Here is a 25,079-nt window from a genome sequence, read left to right as displayed (position 1 = left end):
CTTCAAAGTAATGGCCAAGCCTGTCTACCCCAAACTCTGCCCATTACCCCTACCACATTCGGCACTAGATCCCCAGTCCTTGAAGTTTGGTACATCTCAATTATTTTTGAGAAATCTATGACTCCTCTCCCCCACCCCAGCACCTCCATTACTAATGACTAAAATAATCCCTTGCCAAAAACAGTATAAATTTGGTTTCTTTTTTTATTTATTTATTGATTGATTGAGGTAATCCAGTGATCGTCACTGGTCGGCCACTGAAAAAAACAGCAGGCCTGCACCAGAGACAGACCGTTCTGCATACTGAGTGAGTCAATCAGTAACAGCAAGGAGTCGAAGTGTTGAATTGCACCAAGTCAGGCATATGTTGGCTGCTAGTTGTAGTGTCCTGCTGGACACGTCATGAGACAGACTTCTCCCTGGGGGCAGTCCTAATAACCAGCCCACACTCAACAAACACGGGCATCACCAGTCAGGTGACCCTACTGATAAAAGGCCCCAGGTGCACGTGTTCAAGGGCAGTTCATTAACTATTTACACACTGTCCGTGTGATAATTTATTAAGTATGCTGGCCTAGGGCCCACAACGTCACACTAGTGCCACTGCAGTCTGCCAGCATAGTCAGCATACACACTCACATTGGCATGCAAGTGGCACTAGCATGCTACCGACAGATTAGCAGTCTATGGCAGCAGTATCAGCAACTCACCATGAGCCACCACTCTCCATAACTCCTGCTGCTGGTTTAGGTGCACATGCTGGCTACTGTGCTGACCTGTCATGCGACACCAGCTTTGTAGGAGTGCAGACTACTGCATGTACCATTCTGTCCACCCTTGGTCCAATACAGTGCTTTCAGTTAGTGAGTGAGTAGCCAGTGAGCCGGCCTTCTGCAATGTCAGCAAGGTGCATGATTGGCTACAGCAGCACGAGCGATGGTGCTCGACTTCCTTGCTCATTAGAAGTTCAATGAGCCATGATACGGCCTGGTAGTCTTTTGCTGGTGGACGCTGCTGCTGACAGCAGCGCTGCATCCCGCCTCCTGCCAGAGGATCCCCTGCAAGCAGGTAAGTCGGGTTCTCCGACAGGAGAGGGGGTGGTTGTACGTGTGTGAGGGTGTTGTGTGTGTGTGTGGTTGTGTGTCTGTTTTTGTATTCGTGCTTGCGGGTGTGAGTCGCGTTGAATGCGGGTGTGAATGACTGAATGTGAGTGTGCGCGTATGTTCTGTGTTGTGAATGCATGTGTGCGACAATGTATGTTGGTGTGTGTTGTGGTGTGTGGTTGTGTATGAGTGCATGCGTGGGTGGATGTGGGTATGCGTGTGTGTATGATTGTGTATGTGTGCGTGTGTGGGTGTGTAAATGTTGGGGGTAGGAGAGGGTGGAAGAGGACTCTGGGGAGGGGGGCGGGTGAGACCCCTATAAGTGCCAGGGAAGGAATTCCCTGGCACTTATAGGGCCTACCGCCATGGTTTTCGTGGCGGTACACTTGTCACGAAAACCATGGTGATAGGCAGGGTCATAATCCCAAGGGTCTCCAGCCAGCGGCCATTACCACCCTGGCGGCCGGAGTGGTACATTGGCGGTTTGGCTTGAGCCAAACCGCCAATATCATAATTTGGGAAAAAGTACCACCAGCCTGTTGGCAGTACCTTTTCCCGCACTGACGACTGCCAGGGTCGTAATGAGGGCCTTAGTTTCTTGCTATGTAGTGAATTTAAGTTTTAATGTGAACGATTAAACTGTTTTGGAGCATTTCATTTTAAAACAACATGTTTCATTTGAATATATAGGGGGAAAAATTATTCCAGAAAAATGCAAGTAAAACAAATTCAAGTAGGCGCTTTTTTGAACAGTTCATTTTGAACAAATAGTGTACATTTTTGATGACACCACTAGATGGAAATGACACTATAGGACGTGGAAAAAGAAATGTGAGGAAACAGAAAATAAGAGCTTATTAAGCTAAAATAGGATCACTATCTTCTGAATAGCAAAACAGAATATGAGGCAGGGTTTGGCTCAACCTGCCAACCACTGCTGCGCTCCAGAAGAACACAGCACCCCAGCCAGGATGCCAGTCTCCCCCTCAAAGGAGATTTGAAGAAAATATAGCTTCCTTTACAAAGCTGTGCCTGTTAAATGTCAGTACTACTGGAGTATAATCAGATACATTTCAGGTTGACAAAAAATGTATATGTATTTGGAAACATCAGCACACGTGGTGGAGCGCTCCATACAGAAAAGATGGCGGAGACAGAGGTGGAGGTCCCCCGCTGAAGGCTTGTGAACTGCATTTTGTAGTACTGCTGTTGTACTATGTATGTACTACAAATTGTAGTTTAGGAATAAGGCCCTTCATTTCTAAGGAAACATCAGGTTTCCACATGTATACTCAGTAACTCCAAAGATGTTGGGTTTCCAGTACTGTTGGTATCAGTAACTCGATGGGCAGAGTTACTTGGACTAGGTATGGGCACTCCTAATAAAGGCCTTCGAACCAAGGTTGGTGGCTGGGCTTAGGGTAAACAGTAAGCTAGTCAGGTATCGGTCAAATGTGAGGCTTGGCGGATGGTTTGCGCGTTCAGGGTTTAGAGTTAGATTTAGACCTTGGCTTGCTCCTAAAGTTAGACTTAAAGTTAACATTAGGCTTGGGTGTATGCTTAGCAGGTTCTGGGTTTAGAATTAGACCTTGGTTTGCTCCTAGGGTTAGGCTTACGTTTAGTATTAGGCTTATGCATATACTTGGAAGGTTCTGGGATTAATGTTTGGTTTAAAAGCTGTTTCACTGCTACAGATAGGCTTAAATTTAGTGTTAGGCTTAGACGTATGCTTAGCAGGTTCTGGGTTTGGAGTTAGGTTTAGACCAGGGGTCTTCAAACTGGGGGTGGGCTCCTCAGTTGGGGGCCTCAAGTGATCTCGGGGGAGGGGGGCACCAGGCTCTGCCAAAAGAAGCATTAAGCAGAAAAACATGTATTGCATTTTTTAAAAGGTAACAGAACTTAACTGCAATGCTTAAATAGGTCTAGACATATTTAAACATTGTCCAATAGATAGAGCAATTGTGAGAAATTCTGAGGGGGGGTGGAGAATTTTTTTTGCCACTGGGATTGGCGTGGCATTAAAAAGTTTGAAAACCACTGGTTTAGATGTTGGCTCACTGCTAGAGGCTTAAGGTTAGTGCTAGGTTTAAGCCTATGCTTAGCAAGTTATTAGCATAGAGTTAAACTTGGACTTTGGGTCAAGGGCAGAATTATGCCTAAGGTTAGTGTTAGACTTAGATTCAGTGGTCCTCGAGCAGAGCATTACGCTTAGGTTCAGTACTTGTTTGCTGAATTTTCTTTTTTCGTTATTAATACATTTCTTTATTACAGACATCTTTCCGATCATAACCATAAAAGTTGTGCTTGCGAAGTGTTCAGATTACAGTATGTTTTCAGTGTAATTAGTTTTGGCATTATAGTTCAGGTTTTATGTCCTTCACCCTCTGCTCTATTGTCACTTCTTGTATCCGTATTTGTAGTTTGTTTGAGTCTCACTACCTACCCGCATACTGTAAAAAAATAAGTCAGAAAAACACATGCCAATTGTATGGAATTTTGTGCTAACATACAGTAAATGTTCCCTTCTAGTCTAATTATTGCACAAACACTAACACGCATAAGATCTTTCCAGACAATTGTTTTGAACCTGTTATTTCCCTGAGTCAGTTGATTTAGTTGCGTTGCAGTTGCTGATACGTTTTCCCACGGTGCACAGGTATTTTTATAACCTCTGATTTTATCTGGTGGTGTCACGAGAGACAAATTGGAGAAAACAGAAGGTTGTTCCCAGGTTGGCTCACTTCTGTTTTTTCCACAAAGGTATTTTAGGAGTGAAAAAGAAACAAAATAAGCACAAGTTAATGTTGTTGCTGTTTAACGATCTCACACCTAAATCATTTCAATGTCAACATCTCTTTAAAAGCACAATGTTGGACAAAATATCTCCTCATCAGGGAAAATTTCTGTTCCCCAGTTGCAAGTGTTTTCTCCTAGATCCTGCTGACAGGTGGGTTTTTGCATATTCCATGGCTTGTTACCAATTGAAGTGAGAGCTTAAGAGAAGCTGTACCTGTAACCAGCACTGTTAGACGCCAACAGCCAGTCATAAGATGCAACTGGAACCAAGTGGATTTTTTTTTCTCGAAAATCTCTGTGATATTTATAGGATTCAATAGAAACTATAGGAGATTGCAATTTGTATCAATGCTTGTTTGGTTAGTGGCCTGCTGTCTTCTGGTAGATACTATGATACATGATAGATTCAACATTTTACAGTCTAGCCTCATTGTTTGAACAATATCTTTGTATAAGACATCAGTGATCAGTAATCATCAGTGCATATTTTTAAACAGTTCACACAGTGACAGTGGGTTCCCTAAGTGCATGGATAATAGAACACTTACAGTGGGCAACCAGTCTTAGGAGTCTGACTTTTAGATGGAGAATACTGAGGAAAATGTTCCAGGTGGCGGTGTTACCCGAACGCCAGGGGAGGAAGGTATTTAAGGGTCTCCTGAATTTGCAATGATTTTGTTCTGATATGAGGTGAATGGGTAGGGCCTTCCAAAGGGAGATACCTTGGTGAAGGAGGGTTTGGCTGTCATATATTTTAAATCTGAATTAGTGAGGTGTTAGGAGCCTTTCCTCAGCGGTCTGTGCGGCCAGGATGGCTGGTATAGAACAAAGAGGCAGTCGATGTGGCTTGCTCAACGACTATTTAAAGCCTTGCGGATGAGACAAAGACATGTGAGCTTGGCTCTTTCTTGAACTGGGAGCCAATGGAAAGAATTGAGAGCAGGGGTAACATGGTTGCGTCATTTGAGGTTGTAGACCAGTTGGCCCTCAAAGTTTTGGACTCACTGGAGTTTCTTAAGAGAAGTGGTACGTAGGCCAGTGTACCGCCCAGTGCAGTACTCCAAGTGCGACATACCTACTGCTAGGATGAATGCAATTTTCTGTGTCCAGTGTAGCAACGGAAAGATACCCCTGAGTTGATGAATGTAAAAAAAGGTATTTCTGCAGACTGCGTTTTATCTGTGCGATAAAAGAGAGATTGGTATCAAAGATAACACCCAGGTTGCAGGCTTGCTCACAAAGCAAAAAAAGCTGAAGCTCTTGTTTTTTCTCTCAATATTTTATTGGGGCACAAGTTGCACAACCCAAATTTAAAGTAGATTGAGTCATGTTATAGTTGGAAGTAAATCATTGTTTTATTCTTGTTCAGATAGATATTTAACTCATACAGGCAACATGTATTTTATACATCAATACAAAGAACTTTTTCAAGACTCGCATCCTTAGCCCACTAGCGAAGCACCAGGATTCACAATTTAATGTATTGTGGTATAAAAAGACTAAGAAAATGACCACCTGCAATCTAGTAGGAGAAGACTTGTGCCAGAGGTCAGTGGGTGAAATTGCCACTTTACGTGTGTACTTGACAACACATCCACACTTCCAAACATAATACAACTTCTATTTTAAGCTTTAGTTGTGATTTGAGCTACTGCATTTAAGTACATTGTAAGGTGATTGCTCCGATATGCAGTATGACACAACTTCTTAACAGAGATAAATGTAAGGTTTCTGGAAATGGACTACTTCACAAAGAGCATGCTCTGAGGCACTGCTTGTGTTTTAGTCATGGGATTTATATTAAAAATAAGGATTACTGGAATGAAAGGATTCTCCAACATAAATTCTTCACACTGTGAGTAAAAGGTGAAACTTTTTTTTTCTGGAGAAGAACTACAGAACACATTCTTCCCCATTATTCTCTGGTGCGAGTTTACTAGTACTAGACTGAAGATCGTTCTGTAGTCCTTATATACAGTAATGCATACAATCTTGAATAAGTGTGCTTCTTCTTGGTGTGGAATACAAATGTAAGCCCTGAAAAATTCCACTGCCTACATGGACAAAACATGGGTTGGCTGTATTACATAAACAACAGTTTGGATAAAAATAATCCAAAGGTTTTCCCATGACCATAACATGAGACATACTGCTTTAAATATTTGAGTGTGCCATTGGTGTTCCCATAAAGTGCAATAAAAAAGGGTTAGGCGAATAAACAAAATTAAAAAACAAAACATCAGTTCAGTGTAGCATTACTGACTACCGAGCTAATCAATTACTCTAGTTATTGGCTTTCGACGACATATGAAACTCGGCAACAGATGAGGGTGCAGGAGGTGGGTAAGGGATATTTCAACTAAAGTATTTATTAATTATGTAATATATATCCCAGAAATAACTGTATAAATCCACAAATCTAATTTGCTTAATAAAGTCTAGTTGTGACATTGTTGTCCACCTGTAATAAGAAAATTACCTTACAAATCCACCCTAACAATCTATTTCAATTGAGTTGTGATACTCCTGCCAAAAAAAACAATGACGTGAGGAGTGGCATGCATGTTACGGCATAAAAATAGTTCTCCTTTAAATAAGTGGATAAGAAAATGTTATCTCTTTTTCCTGGCCCTTAGCTGCAACCAGGTTTATGGTAGAACGTTTATTTATTGCAGTCCTGGGGTGCATTACTGCTTCGAGTTAAACAAGCACATTGAAATCTGCTGCGATCTGCGGGCCTTTACTTTTAACCTCCGCGAGAGTTTAACTCAACCCTCATCCTTCTGATGCTGGTAAACCGAGTACCATTACATTGAGCAGTTGTGACACCCGGTGTTCACAATTCTCGCAAGGAAGAATTTTTCATAGCAAATTATCTGTTGTGTCCTAAAACTCAGTGAAATTTCTCAATAAAAGTTGCAGGTGGACCTGTACCCTAATACAGGAGATTAAGACCCTCACACACAAACATTTCCTTAGAGCACATAAGCTGTTTGTGCTTCTTTAAATCCCGTTCCCTTTATTTTGTTCTTGATACCACTCTTTCCTTTTCTCTCCGTGAATGTATTCTCTCTCTCTGGTTTTTGTCATGCAGTTTCTTACTACTTTCTTGTTTTCTTATTTCGGCTTATTGCAATATTCTATTTCTTATGTTCTTTTGACCCTTTTATTTCATTTTGTCTGTCTTTGTTCGCTATTCCTTTCACCTTTCTTTCGTTCGCTATTTTTCATGCTTAAATGTTCCTTCTTCTTTTTATCTCTCATCTGTACTTTATATCCACAGTTGTTTCCTTTGCTCTTTATTCCTCTTACTCTTACCATTCTGTTGTTTTCTCTTTTTCGTCCTTCTTTCTAATTCTGTGTCTCCAGTTTTTCTCTCACTGTTATTAATCTTTTTCACTCTATCTCTTTCACTTGCCTTGTCTCCCACTTTCTTTTGACTGGCCTTTTTATTTCTCCCTTTATTTGCTTTTCGTTTTTGTCTTCCTTCCGCCTTTTGGTATTTTTTATTGATGTTTGTCTTCTTTCTCTTTCTACCCCTTATTTTCTTGCTGTGGTTTACATTTTTCTTTCATTCTGTTTTCTATCTCTTATGTGTTTGTGTGTTTTCTTTTCTGCTTTATTCCACGTGCTTTCACCTTTACTAACTACCTTCTTTTTTTCTTCCTTTCTTTCCTACCGGTTCATCTTTTCTGGTTTCCTCTAAAACGTCCTTCCTATCTAAGGTATCGTTTCTTTCCGCGCCTTCATTCCTTTGGTCTTTTATTTTTCTATTATTCTTTAGTGCCTCCTGCGCGACTTGTTTCTATTTCAATGTTTACCTTTCTTTTCTGTCCTTCCTGAACTCCTCTCTACCCCCTTCCCATTCCACCTTTCCCCACATTTCCTCTGACTTCCATCGCCACACTCTCTCGCTCCCCAGCGCCTCCTCATCCCTGGCGTTCTCTCTTCATTACTCCACAGCCCCCCGCTTCCTGTGAACTCCCCGACACCGTCGTCGCCCTGGCACAGCTGCCCTCGGTCGCCGAGATGGAAATTGTTGCGAGGGCTTCCTTCCTCTGCCGCGCTGCCGGGCGCCGAGGGGTTAACTGGGGGTGAGGAAGTGGCAGCGGCTCTGTGATTGGTGCGGAGGGACAGGTAGTCCGGGGCCCTGGACGCTCATAGAGGGCCGGGGCTGCTCGTCAGTGGAGGCGTGAGGAGGGTCTGTAGGCGCGGGTCTCAGAAGAGCAGGGCAGCGCCGAGGAGCGGAGTTGGGGCACGGTGAGTCCGAGGGGTATTTGCTTCCTCCTTTCCCTCCGTCAGGCCTGGGGCGACCCGCAGGGGGGTGGGGTGTCAGCCCGGGAGCTGTAGTACTCGACCCCTTCAAGAGTAAGGCGCACCGGGGCAATTAGAGCCGCTGCCACCCCTTCTGCTCTCCGGGGGAGGGGCGCTGAATATCCGCCGAGGGTCTGGAGCATTTAACAGGGGACCTGGGAGTCCGGGGCGGTGGTTCGTTTGCGGGTACTTGCTGTGGACTGGGGGTGTAAAGGCTCGCAGCTTCCTGGCTCCGGCCCCGCTTGGGGCAGGACGCGTGAGTGTGCGAAGGGGCTCCGGAGCGGAGGTCCTGTGCTTTGGAAAGATGTGTTCGTGCGCGCGTTGGGGGTCTCGTTGCTCAAAGCACTGGGAGTTTTGCCTCGGGAGCATCCCTCTCTATTGCATTGTTTCTGGGGTGCCTGGGTTCAGTTTGTGAGGTGTCTTAGTGCATGCCTGCTTTCTGCGTTGCGCTGCGTTGCTAATTAGGGTCGCCAGTGATGATTGCTGTGAGGTGTACAGATGCCTTTGTATTATTAGGGTTCAGTTTGGTTCTCTCTGGTGATCACGGCGCGCCGTGCCGCTCTTCCTACCAAGGTGTCCGTTTGGATCCTCTTCTAAAGGGTTAAAGACAACTCTCCCATTACATCCCCCCTCGGGGGACTGGAGGTTATATAACTGTGTTCTCACGGGTCTCTTATGGGGCTGCTTACCAGCTACAGGGAGGGTTCTGCTTACACTTTACACGTGATTCCTTACGAGTAATTAAGTTTGTGTCTCGAGGTGCAAATATGAAAGAAAGCATTACTGCGCGCGTCCCAAGACTGCCACCAACCCAGTAGCTCAAAGGACAGTTCAAAGGCCACTTGCTAACCGCATGCCTAAAAAACGTTAAATCTATCCAACGAATGAAACTTAAAACCTGAGCTTCTGCAAATTAAATGGGGTTTCATATATAGCCTTGGACCTGGGCAGTACCAAAACACTGGGTGCCTCTGGCCCGTGAGCCATGAAATGCGGGGACGAGCTGGGTTTTCGGACCTTCAACATGTCTGGCTTTAACGTTCTAACACATTCAAGCGGCAATTGTGTTTCTCTGTATTTTATGTTTTGGTACATTAAAGCTAGTTTTGTTGGCTTTGGCAGTACTTCCCAATGGGACAGTAAGCACTGCTGGAGCTTCAAGAGCGTCCACCAGACCTGTGAGCATCAGATGGCTGCAAGATGGCAGAGTGCTAGGTGTGCCTGTCTGACACTCAAGAAAAAGGCACTGACGCCTTGTTGGAAAGGTGTCTTTTCTTACTATAAGCAACATAAGCTGCATAGTAAACATGTTTCCAGCGAACAAGATGTTTATGAGAGGATCACCAGTGAGCTAAAGCATTTGCTTTGCTAGACAATGAGAAGTAAATTTACATGAGCCCCATTAACGGCGTGGTGCGTTTACTGGGATAAAGAAAATTATGCGGGGCTTCTACCAGGATTTCAAAGTCTTGAGGGTTAGGCAAAAGGTTAAAAGGTAGGAGCGTTCATTAAGTGGAATAAGCCGGGATACCTGTTCACAATAAAGCACGGACCTAGCTAAATAGCAACACAGCATTGTATTATATTTTGAGTGATGGAGGACAATGGAAAATTGTGTACGTGAAGTGAGGTCTTACATATTTAACATACAAAATACACTGGCATCATAGTTTTTTTTTTTTTTTTTCTCCAGTTTTATATAGCACAAACTTGACCTGAATGTATTGGAGAGCTTCACACGAGCACCAGTTACAGTACATATGTACATCTTCATTTATTTTGAGGGGTGTTGGGAATTAGGTGATTTGCCCAGAATCATATGATGATGAGCTGCTGTGGAGACACAAACCTGATTACCCAGCACCAGAGTCGGCAGCTCTGGCCGTGACACCGCATCCGCTCCCTACACTGGCATCAGTGCCATGTTGGATTTAAAACTAGTTTCGCAGGTTGACCTGTTTACTACATCACATTTACTTCCTTAGCTGGTTTAACGAAGAACATTAAGTAGGGAGTTGCAGCTGCTCCAAAATCTCACCTTCATGAAACCTTATGAACAATAGTATTCCTTTGATGTTTTCCAGTATTCGTTATGTTGTGTTTCCCGTGATATCTAGTGGGTAGACCGAATGCAAATTATTGTGGTATGTAGATATTCCTTAGGGACCGGACTTTGATTACGTTGGCTCTTGGTGAAGGATCAGGTTTGATTATGTGCCTATACTCTATAGTTTAAAGTGCCTAATGATATATAACATAAATGTTTACATATTTCTCAAAGATGTAATGATTTATTAATAGTAATGTATCTCTACTGTACTGATACGGGTAGAACAGGGATTGTGGTCCAGATAAGTACATTTCTATTTAACTCTTATTTTCTATCATTTGTTAGTGTACAAAATGGTAATATTGGTCTTTCTTGATATGGCTGTGCCCAGCTGTAATAAGAAAGCACCAAATTACAACTGTAACACTGGTGTCTGTTTTGTGAGCTGTAGATTTAATTTCTTATAAAAATGCCAATGTATGCCTAGGGCAAACTTGCACCGTGAAACTTCCTTTTCTCCAAATGAAATGGGTTTGGCTCAATATGACAAGATTTAAATGTGCATATGCTACACTAGAAAAGCATCATGGTAAATAATATCAGCCATGTTTATGACCGGTAAAGCTGTGTTTAAAAAAAGAAAAAAATAGATTAGAACTTGTAATGGTGAAGATCGACAGCACACGATGCTGCAGGATTAGACAGAGACATGTGGATAGCAGACATAGATCTGGGCATAGAACATTGTATGTGGGAAGGCGTGAGCATACCTATGAACCTTCTGCACCTCTTCTCCTGTAGCTCCAGATATTGGACAACACCTGCACCCCAGTCAGTGTGGCGCTTACATTCCTCCACATGAACAGATGCCTGATGATCTCTCACAGGAAGACAGAAGGAATAGCTAGCTATATAGGGAATAGCTTCAGAAGGAACCATGGTTTTAGTTTGAAGCTGCTGCAGGAAATTCCTCCGCCTGTAACCTTTGAAGTTGAGACAACCTCACAGGCTTTATGCTTGACACATCCTTCCACTCAATTTGGAGTTTGCCTACTCCAGCCAAACCCTGAGGGGTGGTAGCAGGAGGACTGACAGCTGGATCAGCAGTGGTTGACACCATTGCGCATTATGAACTAAAGAAGCTGGCAACTGGCATGCGTTCTATCCATTGACCTTAGTACTCTGAGTGGGAGCAGCAGGAACAGACACTATATAGTAGCAGCAACAGCCACTTGCAGGTACAGGAGCATGAGTTGATGGGGGGGGGGATAGCGGAATTTAGACCTGCAGGCACTGAAAGCAAGAGACTATGACAACAGCAAGGTACCAAGATATGCCAAAGGTAGGAGTTGAGGTAACAATGGGGCCCATCATGACTGTCAGAAGATTCAGGATCACAGAAGCATCTTAAGACAGAGTGTGACTGCACATTTGCTGCCAGATGGTGCCTGTTCTAAACGGAGGGTAAGCTTGCACTGCTGCTAACTACAGCAAGCAGGGAAAGTATGTGTATACCTGCCAAAGAGAACCAGTTTTCTGAAGAAAGAAAACTTGCACTGCAGGGTACCAACATGTTTTGAAGCTTACTCTGCTGCTACCGGGGCATGTGTATCCTCTAACAGAGGGAAGCTTGTACTGCTGTCACGTCAGTTGCACCTGTACTTTAAGGAAGTGAAGCTTTTGCTTCAGCTGCCTTATCTGTACCTGGTCTGTGAGAGACACATTTCTACTGCTGCTTGACGTCTACCTGTTCTGTAGGCACGGTATACCAATTGTTGTCTTTTTTTGTACCTAATCTGTTTGACAGCACCTTGGACTGCTTCTCCTTCTGCATCACATGCCCAGTACCTATTATTTGTGCAATGGATGCTGCCAATGTCAGTGTGGCTGTTATATACTTTTTTGAGTGATGCATCTAATAAAGCGTTTAGCTTAAGAATTTACAAGTCAATTTTTTTGTTTTACTTATCTGTATACATGATCTTAATAAAAGACTGATTTCTGCAAAATTTGCTAGTTAATTTTGATGCTCCATGTGAATCACCGTTTCAAAATTAACTATACCACCTTTCCAAATAATGGCTGTCAAGTGACTATATCATGTGTGCAACACTTTCACACCTAAGCCCCTAATTTGTTAGAAAAAAAAGTACTGATGTGCAAAATGTTTTGTTGGCGGTTGGAACCTGAACCATTCACTGACAAGATGACAATCGGACGTCTGGTGAAGAAGGGAGCGAAAGGAATGGGTGAAACGTTTTGTAAAGTTTGTCTTGGCATCCTTGTTGTACTGCTGGCTCACACATCACTCATTCTATCATTTCCTGTTGTGTACTCCTTCTCTCTTCGTTACCAACTGTCACATTATCTCATTTAATTCTCTTTCATCCTCCATATTCTCTCACATTTGTGCTCCTATCTCTTTCACTATTCTCTATCTTGTCTCTCTTTCTCTTTTGTCGTACTTTCTTCACTCAATTCCATGGCTCTTGTTCTCATCCTGGCTCCCACCTCACGCCCTAATAGAGACAGGCCATGCTAGAAACTAGCCTGGGTGAGAGTCTTGTGGGGCTGCTACAGATGAGCTGGGGACGGGTATTCAAGCCCCTTCAGAACCTCAGTTTTTACCTTGTAGGAATGAATAGTGAAAGAGTTCAACTCTGCCTTTTGAACTGTAAAGAACCTCAACAATATAACTTTAGTATCTCAGTTCAGTCTGTGAAGGGACTCTGCTCTATATTGCAGGGGTTCAGCACTGTGTTTGCAGGGACTCGGCTGCTTCTGTGCTGGAGCTCAGCTCTATTTGTGAATGAGCGCCACTCTTCAAGACAATGGTGGTTAGTTTGTGACAGTGTCCCACTTTCTCTGCATGTACTGAAACCATTTCTATCTATACAGGAGCTCATTTATATTTTCTAGGTATTCAGTCGTATATGTTGAGGTACAACCAAATTTAGTTTTGGGTTCCCCTCCTTATTCAAACAAGCACTGAAATGTGCTTCTCGGTCCCAGGCAATCCTGACCCTCAATTGGTAGTTTGTGCTGCAGCCCTCTCGAGAGGTGATGGTTTGCACTGCCATTGCACCTCTGGTTTTTAATTTCCTTGTCGCCTTATTCCCTGTCAATCGTACAGTTTCTCCCTCCCCGTCTTCCCTACCAGCTATGCTTTGTTCTGAGGTTCTTGACAGTCATTATTTTTGTCATTTTTATATGTTCATTTGGTCTACATTGGTAGTGGAGAAATTTAGATAGAGCAGGTAAGTACAGGCAGAAGGAAATAGACAATGGTAAATAAAATAAAAAGTTGTCAAAGTGAAATGTGGGAAGCAGAAGGTGGAGAAAAATAAAAAAGGAAGATAACAGGAAGCAGAAGAGGAGAAAATGGCATGTGGACAGAATGACTGCATGGTCAGCTTGTAGGAAGAGTATTGCTGAGACCCAAGTGACTGCCTACAAATGGACAATGTGATAGAACTTAAAATGCTCCTCAACTTATGAAAAGGAAAGAGCATGCCTTATCAGAAAAACAAAAGACAGCAAACATGAACAAAGGGTACTCCATGTAGGAGCCACCAGCATTTAGTCTAGGGCCAGAAGGAGGTGCCGTCTAGGGCCAGAAGGAGGTGCCGTCCAAGGCAGTTGCCATGTGGTGCAAAAATTCACATTTTCAGTGGGAGCCAGGTGTGTAGCTTGTGAAAACCTGGCACTGTCTGAGGCAACCCGCGTTTAAGCTGGGAGAGATAGGCCAGGGTCACATTTCCTGGCAAGCTGGTAAACTGCTGCCTATTCTACCTCTGTTGCTCACCAACTGCCTTTCTGCTTGGGTCCTTGGCCAGATAAAGGCATCCTGGTTTTATCCATCTATTCATCCCTTTAGCTAAACTTTCCTTACAGGAATGTGACGTCTTACGTGAGCGTCTTTATTTTTTCTTCACTGTTTTGATGTATTTATAGAGAAATATTCATGGTGGGCCACAGGGGAGGTCGACACCTTGACATCTAACCATATAAGGTCAGATACATTCCAGATTTTACTCTAGTTTTTTCCCCTGGGGGTATTGGAGCAGCAGTGGGCAGGAGTGCTGGGGTTTGAGTCACTGGGAGGGGGGGATAGGGAGATTTGGGGGGTGGGGGGGGGGTTGCACAGGAGGAAAGTCAAGAAGTTTTTTACTTACAGGTTTATAAACCGTGTTGTGGTCACCTAGAGGTGACTTTCGAGCGCTGCTCAAGTCATAGCATGATTCATACTCGATGTGCATTCATTGCTTGGCCTCTCTGCCTCGTTCCAAGGAAGATGTGCTGGGTGTGATATGGTATTGTGGGCAGTGTAACAGTGTTTGGTAGGGGCAAAGGAAATATGCAGTTGTGTGGCTGTGCCGATTTATGCACAGTTGTGCAATTACAGCAGTTGCACATGTTTCACCATATGTTGCCTAATCAGTGGTTTAAGTGGGAGAAGAACAGTAGTGTGTGGTGGGGGTGTCCTTTAAAGGGTGTGTGGCCTATGTGATTATGGGCTTGGATTAAATCTGTCATTTATTTGTAGAGCGCGCTACTCACCCGTGAGGGTCTCAAGGTGCTGAAGGGGGGGGATGCAAGGTGAGGGGGAGTTGCTACTGCTCGAACAGCCAGGTCTTGAGGCGTCTCCTGAAGGTCAGCAGGTCCTGGGTCTGCCGTAGGTGGATGAGGAGGGTGTTCCAGGTCTTGGCGGTGAGGTGAGAGAATGATCTGCCGCCGGCTGTAATCCTGTGGTTGCGTGGAATGGTGGCGAGGGCGTGGTTAGCGGAGCGGAGTTGTCAGTTGGGGGTGTAGAAGGTGAGTTGTTTGTTGAGGTAGGCTAGACTGGTGTTGTGGAGTGCTTTGTGGGTGAGGAGCTTGAAGGTGATCCTCTTGTTGACGGGGAGCCAGTGTAGGTCTCAGGTGGGCTGAGATGTGGCTGCAGCGTGGGATGTCGAGGATGAGGCGTTCCATATACGTTGCAGTCTTTTCTGGAGTTTGGCCGTTGTTCTTGCTTAGAGAGCATTGCCGAAGTCCAGACTGCTGCTGACGAGGTCCTGGGTAACCATCCTTCTAGTTTTGGTGGGGATCCACCTGTAGATCATGCAGAGGGTATTGAAGCAGGATGATGAGACGGCGTTGACTTGCTGGGTCATAGAGAGATGAGTCCAGGATGAATCCTGGGTTGCGTGCGTGGTTGGTGGGCGTTGGTGCAGTTCCTAGAGTGGCCGGCCACCAGGAGTCGTCCCAGGCAGAGGGGGTTGAGCTGAGGATGAGGATCTCTCTCTTGTCAGAGTTGAGTTTCAGGTGATTGCTCTCCATCCAGTGGGCGATGGCCTTCATTCCGTCGTGGAGATTAGTTTTGGCGGTGACAGGGTCCTTGGTGAGTGACCGGATCAGCTGGGTGTCATTGGTGTATGAGACTATGTTGAGGTTGTGTGATCGGACGATGTTGGTGAGCAGAGCTATGTAGACGTTGAAAAGGGTCGGCCCGAGAGAGGATCCTTGGGGAACGCCGCAGATGGTCTCAGTGGCTTCAGATCGGAAGGAAGGGAGGCGGACTCTGGCTTCTGCCTATGAGGAAGGGTGTAATCCAGTCCAGGGCTTTGTAGTGGATCCCTGCATCGTGGAGGCGTGTGCATAGTGTGTGGTGGCAGACGGTGTCGAAGGTGGCCGAGAGGTCTAGGAGGATGAGGGCCGCAGTTTCGCCTCTTTCTAGCATGGTCCTGATGTCGTTGGTGGCGGCGATGAGGGCGGTCTTGGTGCTGTGGAAACCGGATTGAGATGGGTCCAGAGTGTTGTTGTCTTCAAGGAAGGGGTTCAGTTGACTGACTATCTTCTCGATGACCTTCGACTGGAAAGGGAGCAGGGAGATGGGCCGGTAGTTCTTGAGATCTCTTGGATCTCTTTAGTAGGGCATTGATTTTGGCGTGCTTCCAGCTTTCCGGGAAGGTGGCGGTCTTGAAGGGGCTGTTGACAATCATTCGGAGTTAGGGGGCGATGATGGAGCTTGCTTTGTTGAAGACGTGATGAGGACAGGAGTTGGATGGTGAGCTGGAGTGAATGGTGCTCATGATTTTGATGGTGTCATTGTTGTTGACATGGGTCCAGGAGAGGAGGAGGTTGGTGTGGCTGGGGTCCGGTGAGTTGGGTTTTTGGTGATGGCGGCTGTTGTGGAGGTCGAGGTATTGAAGCTATCGAGGATGTCTGTGATCTTGCGGTGAAAGAAGGTGGAGAGGGAGTCGCAGAGTTCTTGCAAAGGTGGGGTGTCGTTGGAGCAGGATCTGGGGTTGGCAAGTTCCTTCACGATGTTGAAGAGCTCTTTGCTGTTGTGTGCATTGTCAATGCGTTCCTTGTAGGAGGATCTCTTGACGATCCGGATGAGCTGGTGATGCCTGCGGATGGCGTTCTTGAGGGCAGTGTGGTTGATCTCTGTTTGTTCGTGGCGCCACTTCTCTAGTTTTCGGCACTCCCGTTTGGAGGCCTAAAGGTGGGAGGTGAACCAGATGGCCTTAGTGTTGATGTGGTTGTTGGAGGGTTTCTTGATCGGAGCAAGGGTGTTGGCGCAGTCGTCGATCCATTGCCTGAGGTTGTGGGCGGCTGTGTTGGTGTCGGCGATGTTGGGTGGCGGGGCTTGGACGAGGGTGGAGATCAGTTGGTCTTCTGTGATCTTGTTCTGGCTGTGGTGGGGGATCTGTTGTGGGTGGTGGTGCGTGGTGGGCTTCTTGAAGGTGAAGTGGACACGTTGGTGGTCGGACCAGTGTAGTTCGCTAGTGTGGCTGAAGGTGACGTGGCTGCTGGTGGAGAAGAGCGGGTCGAGCGTGTGGCCGGTGGAGTGGGTGGGTGGGTGGGTGTCGTGACGAGTTGTTTGAGAACGAGTTTGTCGAGCAGGGCGGTGGAGTTGCTGTCATTGGCGTTCTCGAGGTGAAAGTTCAGCGATGGAGTCACTGAACTGCGGCCAGGGTCCGGGGGGGTCTGTAGATGAGTGTTCATCTGAGGGTGGTGTTGGCGTTGATGTGAATCTGGAAGTGCAGGTGTTCGGCGGCATCAAGTGTGTCTTCGGTGTTGTTCGAGATTCTGATGGTGTTCCTGTGGACGATGGCGATCCTTCCTCACGGTCTGTTGGTGTGGTCTCCGCGGGTGATCTTATAGCCGTCTGGGATGGCTATGGCGATGTCAGGTTCTGAGGAGGGGTTCATCCAGGTCTCTGTTAAGAAGGCGACGCCCGGGGAGGATGAGATGAGTAGGTCCCAGAGTTCCATGGCGTGCTTGTGGAGGGACCGGGTGTTGAGGAGGATGTATGTGAGGTGGTTGCGTCCGGTTCTGGTAGGAGGGGCGGCAGCTCGAGGGCTGGTGAAGCTGCAGCTCTGGCAGGAGAAGGGTCTGTGGGTGAGCTTCGCAGTGGCTTGGAAGCAGGTGGCTGTTTGGACAGCTTTGAGGATGTTGGCACTGTAGCAGCATCGGGCGGCGTGGTGATCGCGGGGGCCAAGGGGACTGACGCTGTCCAGGTGCAGACAGGCTTGCGTCTGGCGTGGCCGCACAGCGGCTGCCATTAAGAAGGGGAGGTGGGAGGGAGGAGCAGGTGGGGAGCAGTGGGCGAATGGGGGCGCGAGGGAGGCGGGGACGCAGCAGCGGGACTGGGGAAGGTGGAGAGGGCAAACCGAGCGTGAACGCTAAGGAAAGTAGAAAACTGCTTAAGAGAAAGAGAAAACGGCTTAAGAGAGGGAGACAGGCTTAAGAAAAGGAGAAAGAGGCTGAAAAAATGGAGACAAAAAGCAGTGAAAAAGGCAAAACATAAAAAGACAGTCACAAGACAGACACACAATACTTACAGCACTAGTAAACACCAGGGATGAGGCGCAGGCAGGAGCCTGCGGGTGGAGGAGGGCTTTGCCATCCCAGCAGCGATGGCAGGGTAAAGGGCACGGGTGCAGTCAGGTGGAGCTGCGCGGAGTGGGGAGCTTCTCTTGACCAAAACAAGGTCAAGGGTCACTCACTTCACCATGCAGTGGCCGCCATTAAGAAGAGGAGGTGGGAGGGAGGTGCAGCTGGGAGCAGTGGGCGAATGGGGGCGCGAGGGGGGTGGGGACGCAGCGGCGGGACTAGGGAAGCAAAGAGGGCAAACAGAGCGTAAACACTAAGGAAAGGAGAAAACGGCTTAAGAGGGTGAGAAAGGCTAAAGAAAAGGAGAAAGAGGCTGAGAAAATGGAGACCAAAAGCAGTGAAAAAGGCAAAATAAAAAGACAGTCACAAGACAGACACACAATACTTACAGCACCACTAGACACATAAACTAAGAGTCTATGATTTCCATAGTGTGCTACCTGACCAGTATTTTGGATCCTATGTGGGTTTTCTGCTGTAGCATCCAGACAAAGAACACAACTGACATACGCTTAACACAAGACCACTATTGGCTTTGTCAGTGGTTGCTAGCTGTTTGAGATAAAGGACTAACAAGCATGATTTTGTTGTAAATAATATTGAAAATATTTCAGTCCTGAAATTGAGACCGTGAGTTAAACATTAGAGGCATTTATCACTTATATCATCTCTCTACATCTAAGCCCTCATCTCTTTCGTTTTCAGCATCCTCCCTTCACTCTGCCCTGAATGCGCACACTCGCATCTCCTTCGCCACCTCCTAAACACACAACGCACACACTCACATGTAAGCCCCCCACGTAAGAGCGTTATGCTGTAGGAGAAACCAAACGTCCTGGAAATACCCGTCATTCCCTAATAGTAAACATGTGAAATATAAACCGGAAGTAAATCAAGGACATACCTTACTTCCACGTGTTTTACATTCATTATTCGGAAATAGTTCAGCGTTTCTGACAGTAAAGTTAGACATGAATAAAGGGCCCGATAGGGACCCGTTTTCAACATCCTTTTTAAATTACTACCGGATCCGAGACCCAGAGGGGCCTGCCCCACTTAAAGCCCTGTGCACAATAAATTTTTTCTTCCAAAACCGGATTGAAAGTTACAAAACAAACACGACATCTACAGTACAGGAAAGCTGCAGACACTTTGACCCGTTGGTCAGTTTCAATGTTAATATTTGAAATTGGCAGTATAGCGGTGAAATCTATCGTCCCCAAATGTAATACTGAAGAAGGACCTTTGCCTGATGCATGAAGAAAGTCATGGCCTACATTTAAATGTAATTCAAGAAGTTGGAACAATGATTCTTTGTCACGAAAATGCTTTATTGCTTTATTAGTGCAAATTAATGTAACGCGACACACCCATTTCTCAACCTAGTAGTTCTTTTGGGAAGGCAGCCTGAGTAACAAAGGGCCTGATTATGACCTCACCGAATGGGATACTCCATCGCAGATGTATCAGATACCTCGTTCACTGTATGGAGTATCAATCCGCCAAGGTCGTAATCAGGCCTCCAGCACACACACACTTTTGTGTAAATTGATATCTTAAATCTGACAGTGCCTCCATCATATATGCCTTATTTATGGTACTGCCTGTTGCTGGTAAAAGTGTTTCTGGAGGCTTGGTGTTGACGCTTTGTAATCCTAAAACTACGCAGCAGCAGCTTCAAATTGAAAAATAAAAGCCATAATAAGCAATGCTTATTATCATTTTTATTTTTCAAGTGGCGGGGTCCTAGGGTTAACTAGCACTGAGGGGAGTGGTGTGCCCGCCCCTCAGTGCGCATGTGTGTTTGGCCGGCCATATTGGGCCAGCCAAACACACATGCGCACTGTACTCTTTTCAAACCGGCAGTGTGTTGCCGGGTTGGAGACAGCAGGCAGAGGCTCCCAGTCTGCGTCGGAGCGCCAAGCCAGGGTGCTCCGGCCAATCCTAATGCTGCTTTTGTGCTGCCAGCAGCATGAGAGCAGTGTTCAGATTGGCCGCAGGGCAGGCTGGGAGCCTGTGACAACTGTGAGTGAGGACTGAGGAGTGGCGCTGCAGTTGCTGCAAGCAGGGTAAGTTTCCCCCAACACCCCTCCACCCACTATTTTTAACCTTGTAATTTTTTTTTATTTTGGATGTTAACCTGTTATTAAGGTGCTGAACCCTTTCCTTGAACAGCGTTTACATCTATGAAAATTGCAAAATAATGAAGTAATACTATTATAAATGTGCCGCATTATGCTACATTTATTTGCTTTTTGCTGCCGCATAATTTTGTGATCACTGCTGCGTGATTAGGACCGACTCTGCGTCATAATTGCAGTGGCACTGATTATAGTGTAAGAACTCTGTACAAATGAATGCTCAGTTTACAGCTTGAAGCTAAGTATTGGTGCATTTGCTGGTGTCATACTTTCCACTAATAAAAGCTTCACGAGGCCCTCAGTTAAGGTTAGAATGCACGCGGTGTGTTAAATACGCATTTTGAGTTGTGTACCCTTAATGAAATATATGGGTTAGCGTTCAGTGTTTACTGTGCAGACATTTGACTTGAGTGTTTGTTAGACAGCTGAGTTAAAAAATAAAATAAAAAAAATAAGTTGGACTTGCACAGAATGTGTTCACATTCACTTTTACATCAGCCTGCAACAGAATCCACAATCTCAAGTGCAGCCAGTCCTAACAAGTGGCGGCAAAGTGCTGTGCAAATGTGAAATCTCGATACACAATGAGGGCACCTAGCTCATCTGTGCTTTTGCAGGCACAGAACTACAGAATACTGTTGCAGAAGAACGGTTTTTGAAATTCTCTGTGAAATGAGTGCATTGTGATGTTGCTGCTTTCTAGAGCATACAAGATGTATGATCTGCAAGTTACGTTGTTCCTCGGCAAGAACGGTAAGTAGATACTATATGCATACTATACCCACTTTTGCTGCTGCATGCTTTTACAGAAAAAGGAGTAGTTACCATATGGAATATATGCCTTGAGCTGCCCTACAGCATGATGTCAAAGAACTTTGGAAAGATACTCTATAAAATCGGTGCTTGTTTAGTGTACCCCTAGTGCCACATGCTGGCGCTGAGAAATAACCATATGAAGTGTAGATTGTAATCGAGTTACAGTTTGGGGCAGCATTCTAGTACCAATAAAGTGCATTAGCTAAATGTGAAGTACAACGTTTTGAGGGCGAAGTACAGGATTGTTACAGGTCACCCATCAATGTATTGACCAATAAAGCTACTTAGACATTTGGTGTTGTAGTCACACTTCTTGACATAAGCAAGGAACAGTAGAAATGTTAGAAAACTGACATGTTTCATCTCTGTAGCCTGGACTATCAAGGCTAGTTCGTGTAAGTAATACCACCTCCATGGTGCCGCGTCTGGACTACAAGTACACTGGCAACGAGGCTGGGTAGGCGTATCCACTGAGGCCTGACGAGTGGTTCCATTCTTGATAGAAGAACCAACTGCCCACTTTGGAGCTGACTGCTCTGACCCTGTGCAAGTCAGTCATTCCTAAAAGATTGAGAGCTATGGAAGAGACAGAAGTGGCTTTTCCAGCAGTTTACCTTCTGCTTTTTTTGGGGGGGTGGCGGTTGCAGAGGGTGGGAAGGATGGGAGGTGTATGTACTAGAAAGACCATGGCTAGATGGGTCACGGCAAGGAATTAGAGCTCCCCAAGAAATGCGCTCAAGCTATCTGGGGCTAATGATTGACTGTGTCTCCTACTGCGACCTTTTTCCAGTGAAATGGGAACCGCAAGAATGGAATAACTGGCCACGTGGAGCTCTTTCTCCCCCCCCCCCCCCTTTTTTTTTTTTTATTATTTATATTTTTAGTCACACAGCAGGTTACAAATTTAATCAAGTACCTTAATCCATCATACAGAAAATAAAAATATTCAATCACTAATACATAGCTACATATAGCAGGTGCAAATTCCTTGACCATACTTTTACTAATATGTCCTCTTGATCCTTTGAAGCCATGACAGCAGAGGGGCCCAAATGTTCAAACCCCTTTTTCTAGAAGTAGTGCCTTTGATACTATATAAGCAGGACTCCAAATGGTACGCAGACAACACCGCGTAATCCATTGGTTCCAGGAAGGGGGTTCGGCTTTCAGCCAATCTGATGTGAAACACCCACGCAATACTGGCATTGCCAGAAAAAGAAAAAAAAGCGAGATTGACTTGTACAAACTATCTCATCCACCCCTAGCAACACCAGTTGGGGTGTTCGGGTAATGTCCTGCTTCAGCACGTTTCCCAAAAATTCCGAAATGTCGCTGATAAGCCCGGATAATTTTCCACAGCTGACAAACATATGACAAAGATCAGCTTCCGAGCTCCCACACCGAGGACAGGCAATACCCTCTGTCCGGCCACAGGGTGCAATCTTAGCAGGTGTATAATAGAGATTGAATCAAACCTTATAATGCTGAGCTTGCGGTCCGACCAATAGAAGTACATATTGAGCCATATCTAAAGACTCTCAGACTGAAGCTTCGCTAGCACCTGTCTGCCACTCCCAATTCCTAGCAAGGAGTTCTTGATCATCTTCCACTGAATAACAAAATCAAATAAAGATTACTAATGGTACAGCATGCCATTTTACCCAAAGCCTCCACTAACCTAATCTTTCCCCCACACCCATTATGTTTAGGAATTGCTTACTGACCACCTTTTAATCTGCAAACATTTTTAAAACTCTTTATTATCCAAGGCAAACTCCAGTTTCAAGTCCTCAAACGCTCTAATTGACCACCCTTGTGAAATAAATCACCCACTTTCTGAGCCCCATGGTTGAACCATTTTAAACAACCCTTCTCTTTTAAAATCCCCAACAACATTGGGGTATTCCATAGCCGCGTATAATAACAAACACGCCCTTATTGTTTTAAATTTAACTTTCCTAAAATAGCTGGGTTCCACTATCCTTAAAAAAAGCTGCATCAGCTTCATTACCTCAAATCAATGCATAAGTGGAAGGTGGGGTGGGTATCTTGTACAGCTGTGCCCGGAAAACACAACATCTGCGCATATTGTAATACCACCGCCAAATGATATAGCTTAAAACTAGGAAGAGCCCATCCCCCTTCTCTCTCTTGGTAATATTAAGTAACGAGCGGCCCGACGAGTTTTAGCATAGGACCATATAAAACTATTGGTCAATTCCTCCATATGCTTGAACCACTCCTGTCCTATTTCTAGTGGTATAGTCCTAAAAAAAAAAATACAACACCCTGGGTAAGAAATTCATTTTAATCACATTGCAGCGCCCCACCAGTGACAGCTGAAGATTACTAATACGACTCAATTCTTTCATAGCATTTGCTAACACCGGGGCCAAATTGATTTCGACAACCTCGTCCAAATTGGATGACAGCCTGACCCGTAGATACTGAGCCTGAGTCACCTTACGTTTATCCTCCATATTTGCCCAAACATTAGTCTAAATTTGACATTTAGACCTATTTAACAGGTATCCAGAAGCCCTCCCAAATTGAGTTGCTTCTTGTTCAATCTCTTGTATAGCAGCCACTGGGTCAGATGTCATCAGCATAAGCCAATATCTTAGTACTACCCCCTTTCAACTCAACTGGCTTCATCCCTAGGTTGCATAATTTTCTAACCAGTGGATCGATAGATAAAGCAAACCGCAGCGGTGAGCACAGGCAGCCATGTCTTGTGCCCCTCTGAATAAAAACCGGATCCGATTGCTGGAGCTCTTGCTGCCTTGCAAAAAAGAACCTCAGTCCAATTGTGTAGAACTTGGGGGGGCAGGTGAAAGAAAATGGAAAAATATACGATTTCCACGGTAAAAAAACGTTTGACCAGCAAAGCTTACCGGACCCCTGCTCCATCAGGCTTGGCCTGAAATCACACCTATGTACCAGTGTACCTGAAACATCCACACACATGGGCGCTTTGTTTTTTGTGTTTGCTTTTTGCTTAAAAGCCCATATCTCCAGTTTCCCGAAATTGATTCCAACCTTTTTTGGGGGGTTTATTTTTATTTTATACATTTTTCTAGATTTTTTTTTTTTTTTTTTTTTTTTTTCGAAATTTGTTTGTTTCTTTCTTTGTAATGTGTTGTATATTCCTTGAGTCTATTGTGCTTTTCTCTGTGGAGTACTAGGTGTTTGTGCCACAGCTCTCGGGATTTGACCTAAATCTGGTGCGTAAACGGTGGAACCTAAAGTAATAGTGCCATTAAGTGTTTTCACCCCTTCCCAAATTAATAAATCAGTAACTGTAGGAAGATGTGCAGTCTCTCCGTGTGCATTGTTCTTAAATCACTGTAGTCTTTCTCACATACTGTATTGAATGTTATGTGCATTGTATTATTATTGCTGCACACTTAAAGAATAATAAACATCTGAAAGTGGAATTCTGTGACTTAAATTGTACTGTTATGAACACACTCGTGCATAGAAAGCACCTTCTTCCATCACTCATTTTAAATTGGATAACAACAGTAATCATAAGTGACACACATCCAAGTTCCTGTCCCTAAATGTCACCAATAACCTGTATCCAGGGCCACTGAAGTTATTCAGCAGTTTTTTTTGTTTTTTTTAATAGGTCTTTATTAGCATGTGTGGTCACAGCAGCAATAATGCATAACATGAGTTATTCCCGTTTCATAAAAGAAACGTGCAGTTCGCAAGCATAACATTTACTGGGATAAATCATTGGGTGTTGGTGCCCTATCCAGGGCCAGCGTTCCAGTCATCAGTTGATCGCAGTGCTAGCAACGTCTGTCTCTAGGTGAAGGTATGTCAAAATGTGTGTGGATGCCCCATCAATTTAGGCAGTGGTGACTCATTTCTGATTGTGCATAGCCTCCACCAGTTACATTCAATATAGGATGAACTAAACCATTTGTCAATGCCAGTCCAATAAGAAAGTAACTTAGTGAAACAGTGAAA

At 45.0% G+C, this 25,079-nt stretch overlaps 1 protein-coding gene across 1 annotated transcript in view; it reads left to right on the top strand.

Annotated features, from left to right (window-relative positions):
• Positions 1 to 7,868: 7,868 nt before the first annotated feature.
• Positions 7,869 to 25,079, top strand: part of ECE1 (endothelin converting enzyme 1) — a 355,802-nt gene continuing 338,591 nt past the window's right edge. The window contains exon 1 of the mRNA XM_069240079.1: positions 7,869 to 8,159. The gene's annotated coding sequence lies outside the window, so the exon portion shown is untranslated. The remainder of the gene's footprint in view (positions 8,160 to 25,079) is intronic.

The sequence above is a fragment of the Pleurodeles waltl genome, chromosome 6 (assembly GCF_031143425.1).
Source record: "Pleurodeles waltl isolate 20211129_DDA chromosome 6, aPleWal1.hap1.20221129, whole genome shotgun sequence".
Lineage (NCBI taxonomy): Eukaryota > Metazoa > Chordata > Amphibia > Caudata > Salamandridae > Pleurodeles > Pleurodeles waltl.
The sequence above is the reverse complement of the archived record's forward strand: the minus strand, read 5'-3'. Positions and strand labels throughout refer to the sequence as shown.